Source organism: Haliotis rubra, unplaced genomic scaffold (assembly GCF_003918875.1).
Source record: "Haliotis rubra isolate DU_JTF1 unplaced genomic scaffold, ASM391887v1 Scf44, whole genome shotgun sequence".
Taxonomy (NCBI): Eukaryota; Metazoa; Mollusca; class Gastropoda; order Lepetellida; family Haliotidae; genus Haliotis; species Haliotis rubra.
Window position 1 is genome coordinate 1,225,819 of NW_025767124.1, and position 13,781 is coordinate 1,239,599.

A 13,781-nucleotide genomic window follows, 5' to 3' on the forward strand; every position below is an offset into this window, starting at 1 on the left:
GCCCATACATACCAATCGGCTGTCTTAGCGCTGCAACTGCATCCTAGAATAACGCATTGCATCGTGAAAAAATACCAAATTTTGGTTAGGCATGCTATCAGGTGTTATCTTCATAGGAGTTGCCCGCCGTGATATTGCTGGAATATTGCTAAAAGCGGCGTAAAACCAAACTCAGTCAGTCAGTCAGTCATAGGAGTTGCCTAACTGTTGTCTGTGTATGTGTACTCAAGGCCTTCCAGTTTTGAACGTCTATGTATTCATTGTGACGGTTATATATATACACCTGTTACATCATCATCTCCTTCAAACGTCCCTGCTCATGCGTCATTATGACGGCTATATATAGACACGTAACAGCAGCATCGCCTTCAAACGTCTCTGCTCATGCGTGACAAACGTCGAGTCTCGTGACACATTGATCTGACTGAAATTGGTTTGCATTAGACACACTGAAGCAACATGGCTGGGCTGTTGTTGTTGACGCTGTTGACGGTGACTCTAGCAGCAGGTGCCCGCTACGACCCCACATGGGAGTCACTGGACAAGAGGCCCCTCCCGGCCTGGTACGACGAGGCCAAGTTTGGCATCTTTCTGCACTGGGGGGTGTTCTCTGTTCCAAGCTTCACGGGGGCCTGGCTCCAGGAGTTTTGGCGAGAGAATAATTCGGCTGTCATTGAGTTTATGAAGGACAACTACAGACCAGGTTTTACCTATGCTGACTTTGCAGCTCAATTCACAGCTGAATTCTACAACCCGGACGAATGGGCGGAGATATTCAACGCCTCCGGAGCAAGGTGAGATCACTAGCTCCAGAGATAACGTAAATAGCTTGCAGCGATACCAAAATACGCAAAGATTATTTACACTAAACCTTTCATATCTAGTATTTATAACAGTGTCTTGACTGAGTCAGATTGGTGGAATAATGGCAGACTCTGCCAACATTGATGCTCTGTGAGGTCTTCTCTTCCTTTTACGGCGTTCTGGGGCGGTGGGGTACCCTAATGGTTAAAGCGTTGGCTCGTCACGCCGAAGACCCGGGTTCGAATCCCCACATGGGTACATTGTGTGAAGCCCATTTCTGGTGTCCCCCGCCGTGATGTTGCTGGAATATTGCTAAAAGCGGCGTAAAACCAAACTCAGTCAGTCAGTCAGTTTACGGCGTTCTAGTCAGTATGCTATGACTGAGTCGGGTAGTCTGGTCCCCAGTCCCCGAACTGCATTATCTCCCCTTCCACCCAGTCCTACAAATGCTAAAGCCCAAAATGAAGCAAGTCTATACTTCCTCACGTTCAGAATTCCCTTTTCCCTGAGACTCCTTTTCACTGAATTATTTGTTTCTGTCGAAAGTATGTATATTCAGAGACTAAGCGTTAGTCTAGAGTGGTGTATGAGGGGTTGAATACAAACTGAATACCAACTTAACAGGCATATAGTTTAACAACTATTACCGCATCTATTATGTAACTTTCAAGGCCGTGTTAAGAGCAAGTAGCAAGATGCTGACTGGAGGATAGTGGGTGAATGAGTTTAGTTTTACGCCGCACTCAGCAATATTCTAGCTATATGGAAGCGGTCTGTCCATAATCGAGTCTGGGCCAGACAATCCAGTGATCAACAGCATAAGCATCGATTTGCGCAATTGGGAACCGATGACATGTGTGAACCAAGTCAGCAAGCCTGACCACCTGATCCCGGTTGTCGCCTCTTACGACAAGCATGGGTTACTGAAGATCAATATTCTAACCCGGACCTTCACGGGTCGATTGGAGGATAGGGATATAAGGAGATAGATAAGGAGATAGATATGTATAAGGAGGGTCGGACCGCTCCGACGGAGAAGCACCGCCCAGTGTTACGTGCGTGTTGTAGGCATGGCCAAATGTAAATGACATGTCTAACACGCTGTTCAGATTTAGTTAAAAGTGGTGAGCGAGTGTGATTTAGTGACGCTATTAGTAATATTCCAGCAATATCACGGCGGGGGTCACCAGAAATGATCTTCACACAATGAACCCATGTGGGGAATCGAACCCAGGCCTTCAGCGTGACGAGCGGACGCTTTAACCATTAGGCTACCCACCGCTCCTATCTAATAACAACCGAGGTAGAGTAAAACATAGATTTCAATTACACGAGGTTTGGTATTTCATGTATGACAATTTTTCAAGGCTAGTCACATGTTACTAATGGGATTGATTGTTATTAATTTTTTTTAAAATGACGAATCGACAAATATTTATTTTCTAGTTTCAACTTCCGACATGTGCCTCCAATTGTTTGTGTAACAGATGTATATTGAATATATACGCATGTGTTTCAGATACTAGTATATTTCGCTGGTAATGCTGTTCAAATGTTAGAACCAATTGTTTGTTTATTGTGTTATTGTTTCATTGTTTCGAATGATGTGGTATCTTTCAACTGGAAGTATAGTATCTGAAATTATCTTAAACTGGTTTTAAGCAAAGGTAGTACTATCTATATATACTCTTTAAAAAAAAAAGAAACGCACAGGCGTTTTCAGCGTTTCATTTCGATATATTTTGACAGCAATCGTCATTAAGAGAACTCTCACGTTAATCATGTCGTGGTTGTTTTACCATTGCATCCCAAATGTGTTTGTAAGCGTTTGTCGTAAAAATGAAAACGATGCATGAAACGTGCATGCAGAATATGTTTTCCTCGTAATGCACGTGCAATGTGTTGAGACGAGTAGAGACATCGACTATAAAAGGCCAAACCAAATTCATCATTTCATTACGCAATTTACAACGTAAACGAAGAACACAAATGCCAAGATTGAATGCCACTGACCAATATATTGCCATTGAACGTTTGGAAGCAGGGGAGTCCCAGTCTGCCGTTGCAAGACACTTCAACGTCCACCACAGCACCATATCTCGATTATGGCATCGATATACCCCTTCAAGAAAACCAAGAGTGACCACTCCCTCTCAGGACCGATTCATGCGGGTGTGTCACCCACGTCACCGATTTGCTACAGCAACGGACACTGCAGGACAGGTGCCTGGTCTTCAAAGAATTTCCGACCAAACCATCAGCAATCGTCTGAGAGAAGTGGGAAATCAAGCATATCGACCAAACGTTGGACCTGTCCTGACACAACTACCCCGACAAAGACGTTCCAAAGGTGCAACACGGCAACAGGCATGAAAACTGGGGAACTGGTGACGCGTTTGGTTCAGTTTGGTTTCCTCCTGGCTGCAACTACGGGATGGGTGACAACGTGTCTACCGACGTCGACACGAACGTTTTGCACCGAACTGCGTTCGACAGGTGGACAGTTTTGGTAGAGAAAGCGTCTTGGTGTGGGGAGCCATGTCCTACACAGGTAGATCAGACCTAGTGGGGGTTCAAGGCAATCTTACAGCAAATTGCTACATCGACATCCTGCGACCACACCTCCTCCCACTTTTTAACTGCCATAGGGAGCTGTTTCAACACGACAACGCTCGACCCCATACAGCTCGTGTGACATATGCCTATCTCGCCAAGGCAAACGCCAATGCCCTTACCTGGCCCTCCAAATCGCCTGATCTGAATCCGATTGAGCATCTATGGGACGAACTTGATCGACGCGTCCGTAAAGAACGCAGAACTAGCCAGGGGTGCAAGGGGTGGTGTCACCAGGTACTGACCTGAACGCCCCCTGTACAGTGAGCGCCCCCTTGTGTCCACACATGTGCAGTGAGTGAACTGAATTAATGCTGACAATGACAACAATACGTATGTTCATTAGTGTGTCGAAATTTCCTTCATCTATGTTCAAGCTTAATCGTCTTATGTAGTACTACACTTAGATACGTTTAAAACATTTCCTTATTTTGGTCCTGTGCGTCTCTTTTTTTGAAGAGTTTACATATATTTCAGATATGTTGTGCTGACAGCAAAGCACCATGAAGGATTCTGCAACTGGCCAACGAAACACTCCTTCAACTGGAATGCCATGGATGTTGGTCCCTCACAGGGACTTAGTAGGTAGGTACAGAGTTGCGTCCCTTGGCTGTGCATCATCCATTGATCTTGGTTTTGAATTTCTGAGAATCGCTTGGATTACATTTCTTGGTTTGATAGCAGTAGTGAATGACTTATTTGAATATTTGTTCCAGTGCAGCGATGTCAATACCATTTATGCTATTGTTTTAAATATTGTAGGGGTAAATTATAATACTACTAGTTATACTCTACGATTTTGATTCACATTTACCTTTTGTTGTGAATCATCTATTCTAGGTGACTTGGCCAACTCCATAAGGAGGACGACGAATATCAAGTTTGGTCTTTACCACTCACTGTTCGAGTTTGTCAACCCCTACTTCCTGGAGGATCAGAAGAACGGTTTCAAAACTCAAGACTTTGTTAAGGTACGTCAAGCGTACGTATATTTTGATGCCTGCTAAATTTTACAATTTGAAAACAAACGTTTTTACTACGTCTAACAGACATTTTCAAATACTTTAAAATGTACCTTCAGTTTTAAGATGCTTTCATTATATATTTCTTTTGATTGATTCTTGAAATGTTCTCATAGATACTGTCATACTGAAGGCTTTGTTAGCTAAGCATAACCATGATAAGCTTCACCATGTAGACATTTGTAAGAAACTAGCTATATGATTGGTATAATTGTGTGTATATTCACTTTCTGAGATGTTTCGACCCGTGAAGATCCGGGTTAGAATTGGTGTTCAGCAACCCATACTTGTAGTAAGAGGCGACTTGGTTGACACATGTCATCGTATCTCAATTGCTTAGATATTTGCTCATGCTGTTGATCACTGGATTGTATGGTCGAGACTCGATTATTTACAGACTGCCTCCATATAGCAGGAATATAGTGTGTATATTCACTTTCAGAGATGTTTCGGGTCAGTTAAGAATCCCAGTACCCACAAATATAGAGGGTCGGATGAGTAGGCTTTGTGATTGGTTGTCATGGTAACTAGGCAAGTTGGTCGTCATAATATCAACCACTGTTCTGATTGAGTGATTTGAATATTTCCAGGCGGCTATGATTTTTAATCTCCAATATTCTCACTTGCTTCGACAAAAGAAATTCTCCCGTGATACAGGAGCCTGTAAGAATAGTGAAGTGTAGTGATCGATTCACATATTGATTCATTTGAACAGATATATTCACTCCTTAAAACCCTTTCCTTATGTCATAAGAACATATTTATGGTTATGCCATAAATGAACAAAATATTCACTATTTCAAACAAAATATTCACTATTATTTTCAGTACAAGACAATGCCCGAGTTATACGAGCTGGTGAACATGTACAAGCCTGAAGTTATTTGGTCTGACGGGGAATGGTTGGCAAATTCTTCCTACTGGAATTCTACTGAGTTCATAGCCTGGCTGTATAACGACAGGTAGGTCTCCACCTTTCACTCACAAACTAAGTGAAGACATTGCAATTCAGACTGTCAAAATATGAAATGGGAATTGTAGGCCAATTAATAAAGTAAAAATCGCTAAACAAATCTTCATCACTTTTACGTTTTAATACGTCCTGTCAACAGCATGGCTCTCTGTTATAGCAGCGTTCATGACGTATTGTTTCAAGAACGCATGGTGACATTCTGCCACGTCTGTCCCTTCACAGCATTCTGTCCCTTTCACAGTTCTGCACTGCATCCTCAGAAAGCATTCTGTCCCTTTCACAGTTCTGCACTGCATCCCCAGAAAGCATTCTGTCCCTTTCACAGTTCTGCACTGCATCCCCAGAAAGCATTCTGTCCCTTCACAGTTCTGCACTGCATCCCCAGAAAGCATTCTGTCCCTTTCACAGTTCTGCACTGCATCCCCAGAAAGCATTCTGTCCCTTTCACAGTTCTGCACTGCATCCCTCAGAAAGCATTCTGTCCCTTTCACAGTTCTGCACTGCATCCTCAGAAAGCATTCTGTCCCTTTCACAGTTCTGCACTGCATCCCCAGAAAGCATTCTGTCCCTTTCACAGTTCTGCACTGCATCCCCAGAAAGCATTCTGTCCCCTTCACAGTTCTGCACCCCAGAAAGCATTCTGTCCCTTTCACAGTTCTGCACTGCATCCTCAAAAAGCATTCTGTCCCTTTCACAGTTCTGCACTGCATCCTCAGAAAGCATTCTGTCCCTTTCACAGTTCTGCACTGCATCCTCAGAAAGCATTCCGTCCCTTTCACAGTCCTGCATTTGTCCATCCACAGAAAAGCATTCTGTCCCTTTCACAGTTCTGCTGCACTGCATCCCCAGAAAGCATTCTGTCCCTTTCATCAGAAAGCATTCTTCAATCACCTGCATCCCTATTCTGTCCCTTTCACAGTTCTGCACTGCATCCTCAGAAGCATTCTGTCCCCTTCACAGTTCTTCACTGCATCGTTAGAAAGCATTCCGTCCCTTTCACAGTCCTGCATTTCATCCACAGAAAACATTCTGTCTATCACAGTTCTGCACTGTATCCTCAAAAAGCATTTTGTCCCTTTCACAGTTCTGCACTGAATCCATTGAAAGGACATAACATATGACTATTTAAAGGGAGTTCCGGAGAGATAGGAGATCCAGATCTGTGGAAAACACTTAGATGGTTTGCATTGAAGTGAAAAAATATCTCCCGGGGAGTGTGGGAGACACTACCTAAGATAGCATACTAGCTGTTTGTTCTTCAAAACCTGAATCTTGCCATATTATTCTTTCCCTATTACAATGCTTATACTTGTGTTATCATTAAGGCATTTAAGTCTGCATCACAATGTTGGTATGTTAGTTTGCTGCAATTTCGCAGTGATGTTTGAGCATTCCTAACAGACATCACTTGTTCCAGCCCTGTAAAGGACACCGTGGTGACGAACGACCGCTGGGGTAAAGATACCACGTGCCATCATGGCGGGTACTTCACCTGCCACGACAGGTTCAACCCAGGTGCGTGTAGAACTCCGGTTTGGAACTGAATTACAACTAATTCGAAGATGAATAGAAATAGTTTAGTAGTTTGCCATGTGATTTTCATGTTCGCTTGGTACACTATTGACAGGAGTGGTACAGAAGCGCAAGTTTGAGGATTCTACCACAATCCACAAGTCGTATTGGGGATTCGTCAGGAACACCAAGCTGAGTGACTTCCACACCATTGAGGAACTTCTAACGGAGCTCATTACAGTTGTCAGGTAATTATTCTAGGAGAGTAGGTAGGTTGGTGAGTGTTTGAGTGCGTATATCGATGGTCATTATGGATTATGATTCACTGGATTGTTTGGTGTAGATTCGATTTCTTACAGACCTCCCTCATATTGCTTGTACAGGATGGGTCCAGGTAGTCCAAGGAAGAGTCATGACACATGACATATTTTGATACACTTCAAACCAATTGTGTGTCCAGATAATCTATCTCCTTGGTTACAAGGTAAGGGGTGGCAGGATAGCGTTTGGGCCTAGTGGCAAATGGCTTGTTCCCCTGGTTCGAGTCTCAACAGTCATACGTACATTTCTCTAAGCTCCATCCATTTGCCTTGTGATAATAGCGTTGGATAAAACTGAATAATTCATTCACTCGATCAAGGCGCGAGTGATCTCCGCCAGGTTAACGTATTTACACGGGGAAACTATAGACTAAAGATTAAAGGGATGCAACTGTGCACAGAATCGCTTCTCCTCGGACAACTGGGAAATGATGTTTTCACACCCGCCACCATCACATAGAAGCAAGAAATGTTGGGATACTTAGACTATATAATGTTATGTTATGAGACCCAAGATAATTTTGGTTCTATGACAGCTGCGGTGGCAACCTCCTGCTGAATGCTGGCCCTACTCCTGACGGAATGATCAGCCCAATATTTGAGGAGAGATTGCGTCAGATGGGACAATGGCTGAACGTTAACGGGGACGCCATCTACGAGACTCGACCCTGGACTTTCCAGAACGACACAGCGACCCCTGGCGTCTGGTATGTATGTTACATACAAATATTTCAATGGGTGTGTTGATGAAACGGTTATCATTTTAACTGATGGCTGCGAAGTACTGAAGAATTAAATCTGTTTTATCACCTCTATACTTTCATTTTATTTATTTCTCTTTATACCTCTATACCTAATATTTATAGGTACACATCCAAGAAGTCTGCCACCGGTATTTCCGTGTATGCCATCGCTCTCAGCTGGCCAAAGGGAGGTAAGCTGGAGCTAGCTGTCCCACAAGCGGGTCCTGCCACCACAGTGACGTTGCTAGGATACCCAGGACACTTTGATTTCCAAGCTGGCCCCACATCAGGAATGACAATCACAGTTCCAGCAATTCCAGCCGATCGTATGCCTTGTCAGTGGGCCTGGGTCTTCAGACTTGATAATCTCAAAAACCAGTAAAAGTTCGAGAAAGTAGTCTTGTAGACTTCAACCAGCGTTTTTTTATGTCGAGGTCATTGTCTGTTTTTCTATATTTGCCTTATGCTTTCCCACGCCTATACAACATTGCCGCCGTTTTGACCATGTTGAAAATGTACAAAGCCTTTATCCTGGTGTCTCCCGCCATGATATTGCAGGAATATTGCTAAAAGCCGCGTTAAAACAATCCCCGCTCATTTCGTGTTGCCCTTTCACTGCATGGGTCTCTCGGACACTTAATTGTCATCTTAATATATTTGAATAATATTTAATAATTTAAAAACTACATAATACAACCCCTTATATCCTTCACTGACTTGATTAACACTTACCCACCCTGTTTGCTTGTTGTCAATGGTTTTGTACTCCTGTTTTAGAATTAAACTGCTTTTAAAACATTGTCGTCTTCTCGTATGATCTGATATTGGTTACATTTTGCTTTTATAGAACTCCAAAGGAGGCCCCTTTGGGCATTGATAACTGCAGCATCTTCTGAAACTTAGAGTACACAAGTGTTGCTTGGTAAATGCAGAACATGGATTCATACGCCCTACCGTAATCTGTGTGCGATTATCACGCTCGTGTTTGTTAACTCTTTCACATTATTTTATGTTCACTAACCTCTCGTAGTAACGCATAGAACGGCTTAACATATCAAGTTTATCTTTTTTAGGAAAAAAGTATTTCGATTTCTACGAAAAGCCTAGATATACTGTCTGCAAGATACCCACTTCACTAGAGAACAAGAGCAGATTATTAAACAAGAATGGGGGGTATAACCAATGCTACATGACTTCATATAAAAGCAATGCTAGAGGTACAGCTATATTATTCAATAATAACTTTGAATTCCAAGTTTTAGATATTATTATTGACAATGAAACTGGAAATTATGTTATAATAAACGTTAAAATGGCAGGTAAAATCTATACTATTGTAAACATTTATGGTCCTAATCAAGATTCACCAACTTTCTTTAATACAATTAAAGAACATATTCAGCAGTCATTAGGAGAAAGAATTATAATATGTGGAGACTGGAACCTAGTATTAGACCAGCTGAAAGATACCTTCAATTATAAAACATAAACAACCGGAACTCAAGATAAACATTATTAGACATGATGAACTATCTTGATCTGAAAGACCCTTGGAGAGAAACCTACCCCTTTGAAAAAAGATTTACCTGGCGACAGCCTACGCCCCTAAAACAAGCGCATTTGAACTACTTCTTGATCTCTCATAACTTACTTCAACAAGTTATACATACAGATATAAGCCCAAGTATTGACTCGGACCACTTAGTTATATCAATCTCAATATCCCTATCTGAGGTAAAAAGAGATAAAGGATTTTGGAAATTTAATAATTGTTTGTTACATGATTCAGAATATGTACTACTAGTTAAATAAAAAAATAAAAAGAACTTTAAAAAGTTATGAAACAGATAAAGAACAACAGGAACAAGGTTCAAAATATATTATTAATGACCAACTCCTATGGGAAATGATTCTTCTGGAAATAAGAGGACTAACAATCTATTATGCCTCCACTAAAAAGAAAAAAGACACTAATACTATAAATAACTTAGAGAATATATTGTATGAAATGGAAGTAAAACTAGACACGAAGGATAATTCGCAAGATAAACAAGAAATTCTCAAAGAAATAGATGATATAAAGAGAAAACTTAATGATTTTGAAGAAAAAACAACTAAAGGAGCATTTATTAGATCAAAAGCCAAATGGATCGAGCAAGGTGAAAAACCAAGCAGATACTTTTTAAATTTAGAATTTAGAAACTTTCTAAATAAATCTGTATCAGAAATAAAAAGAAATGATGGAACAACAAGTTAAAAAGCAAGAGGAACTACTAAAGGAAACTCAAAACTTTTATAGAAAACTATATACAAGTGAAAATTGCACCCAACTAGATCTAGATACATTGCTTGGAAAATATGAAATACCAAAATTAAATGATGACATTGCCTCAAGTTAAGAGGGAGAACTAAGCTATGAAGAAATTTTTGAAGCTTTAAAAAAATGAAAAATGATAAGAGCCCAGGGCCAGACGGATTTACATCTGAATTCCTAAATTCTTTTGGAATGATCTAAGCAGACTCTTGATAAACTCACTAAACTTGGCTTATAATGAAACTTTATTTGTAACACAGAAAACAGGGATTGATTACATGTATTCCTAAAGATAATAAACCAAAAATGTATTTGTAAAAATTGGAGACCAATTTCACTTCTGAACACTTCCTACAAATTAGCTTCTGCAGCTATTGCTAATAGATTAAAAAAAATATTACCGTTAATACTAAATGATGACCAACAAGGATTTGTACCAGGTTGATATATGGGTGAAGTCTCTAGATTAATATATGACCTTATGGAATATAATTAATCTTACCAAATACCAGGCCTCTTAGTTCTTATTGATTTTGAAAAGCATTTGACTCTGTAGACAGAAACTTTATATTAAACTTGGACCAAGTATTCAAAGGTGGATAAAGACTTTCTTTAATGATATGTCTTCAAATGTACTTGTAAATGGATTTGCTAGTCCATTCTTCCCAATAAGCAGGGGGTGTCGTCAGGGAGATCCTGTTTCACCATATATTTTATTTTATGTGCTGAAATTCTAGGTATACTTATAAGAAATAATAAAAATATAAAGGGTATTAAACAGGGAAATATAGAATTCATCTTAGCCCAATTTGCAGACGATACCACCCTTCCTTTAGATGGCAGTGAAAGTAGTCTATATGCATTGCTGAATACCCTATCATTTTTTGCAAGATTCTCTGGTCTGAAAGTTAATGCTGACAAGACAAGACTGATTTGGATTGGCTCAAAAAAGAGATGCAGATTTAAGCTTTGTAAAGACTGGAACTTAGATTGGACACAAAGTAATTTTAAACTTTTAGGGATTATGTTTGACGTTGACCTTGATGAGATGATTAAAATAAACTATGAAGATAAACTTAAGAAAATAGGAAATGAAATGAATCTATGGTCAGTTCGAACACTCACTCCAATAGGAAGAAATGTAGTACTGAAATCTTTGTTACTTTCAAAACTTAATCATCTATTTTCATCTATTCCATCACCCCGGACGATTTGATTACGTCATTCAAAAAAGGTGCTTCAGTTTTATATGGAAATCTAAACCGGATAAGATTAAGAGGGAAACATTATCTATGCCAACTGAATATGGTGGAATAAGTGCTCCAATTGTGAAGGATATGATTAATGCGCAAAAAATCTCATGGGTAAAAAGGTTCTATACCAGTAATTGTAAATGGAAGACACCAGTTGATAACTGCATACTAAATCACAACAGACTATGGCTAGTCAACCCTGAATACATAAGAAATAATATTATCCCTAACATAAGAAATACTTTTTGGAAAGATGTAGCTATCGCATATAGCACACATTTAAACAAACAATGCAAGACACTAAAGGCGACAGATTTCCTAAAGCAATCTCTTTGGTATAATACCCTATTCAAAGTGGGTAAAGAAATGGGTTTTATTTAAAAATTGGTACAATGCAGGGATACACTTTGTTTGAACCCAAATACAGGTGAATTCTATACACATGATGAACTGCAGGAGGTTTTTAACATCAAGATAAATATCCTTAGATATCAAAGCATGAAATCAACCATTAAAACATGTATGAAGAAATATCATATTGTACACTTAGACCCCTTACCTACTTCTCCAATAATGCCTTTCAATATAGCAAAACTTATCAACAACGGCGAGGGTACTAGATACTTTTATCTGTCTCTTCTAGAAAGAACCTACGAAAAACCATATGTACACAAAAAGTGGGAGAGTCTTTTTGAAAGAAAATATGATAGTGAAATGATAAAAAATATATACATGATGGGAAACAGATGTACTAGAAGTAGTAACCTAAAATGGTTACAGATGAAAATACTATATAATATTATACCTACAAATAAGTATTTACATAGAATTGGTATTAAAGAATTTGCTTTGTGCACCTTTTGTTCAAAGGAACCAGAAACAATTGTTCACCTTTTCAGTGAATGTAGCTATGTAAAAGAAATATGGAGTGATCTAACCAGATGGCTTAAAACTGTAGCAGAAGGTAATATTGAATTTAACTCTGAAAATATCTTACTTGGATTTAAAGGAAGGAATAATAACTCATTAAATGCCATATGTCTTGTTGTGAAACAAGTCATATACTCCTAAAAGGTAAAAGAAGCAATCCCAAATTCCAATCACGTACAAAGGGAGATAAGCAGAGTTTAGTTTAGTTTTACGCCGCACTCAGCAATATGGAGATAAGCAGATACTATGAAGCAACAAAATATAGTGCCCTTTTATGCATTCTGGTCATCATTCCATAATCTACTCAGCGAACCTAATATTTTTTTAACTTATATTTAGATGTGTTGCATTCTGACTCACCCCCCAAAAATGTCTAAAGTATTCCAAGTTATATAAGAGTATATTATCTTCTGAACCTATCAAGTTAAGAGAATTGAATATGTAAATCATGTCATATATGTCAATATTAGTATTCATTGATACAAGCAATACAATTGATTATAATATCTTATGATGTTTATTAAGTAATGTCAAATGTAATCATGGCATCTATGTCAACAATCCCTTCCATTGCTGGAAGTTATACAATCTGGGTAAGATATGTGGATATCAAGCTACAATTAATACAAGGAAGCATATTACTTCTATTTATGGTGTATATTCCTGTATTAATAGCTATTGATATTTATCCTCTCGACAATACATGGAGAATGTTATATATACAACATGTTTAGCATGAAGTGGAAATCGATGCTTATATTTATGCCTTTGACACTTATATGGAGAACATTGTATGGATAAGATGTTATAATATGTAATGAAATTAAGGTTTGTACTTTTGACAATGTATAGAAAATATTATATATATATGTATATATATATATGCATCATATATAAAACATGTAAAACATGAAGTGGAAATAAAAAAAACCAAAACAAACTTTTTGTTTTATCTTTTTTTTCTACATTTCTTCTATCATATGTTAAAGTGAGACTTTTCTACACTCTATTAATTAGCGTAGGACGAACTGATTCTAAGCAGAGGACATAAAAACAACACATCTAATTAATTTGTGTACACATATAAAGAATACGTAGGTTAATAAGTCGGTTCAGGAATTCAGTCTTGGTGATAATAGTCAGATTTCACTCCGAATAATGTGTGTATAAATAACAGAAGGTTGAGGTTAATACGTCGGTTCTCGAATTCAGTCTTGGTGGTAATCCGGTTTTCTTCATAATCCGGACTACTCTCTGAGACCTGGGAAATTGTTCTTAATTCATCATTAAAGCTTGC

The 13,781-nt window shown here is 39.0% G+C and overlaps 1 pseudogene; it reads left to right on the forward strand.

Annotated features, from left to right (window-relative positions):
• Positions 1-362: 362 nt before the first annotated feature.
• On the forward strand, positions 363-8,786 carry LOC124289330 (annotated as a pseudogene).
• Positions 8,787-13,781: the final 4,995 nt, after the last annotated feature.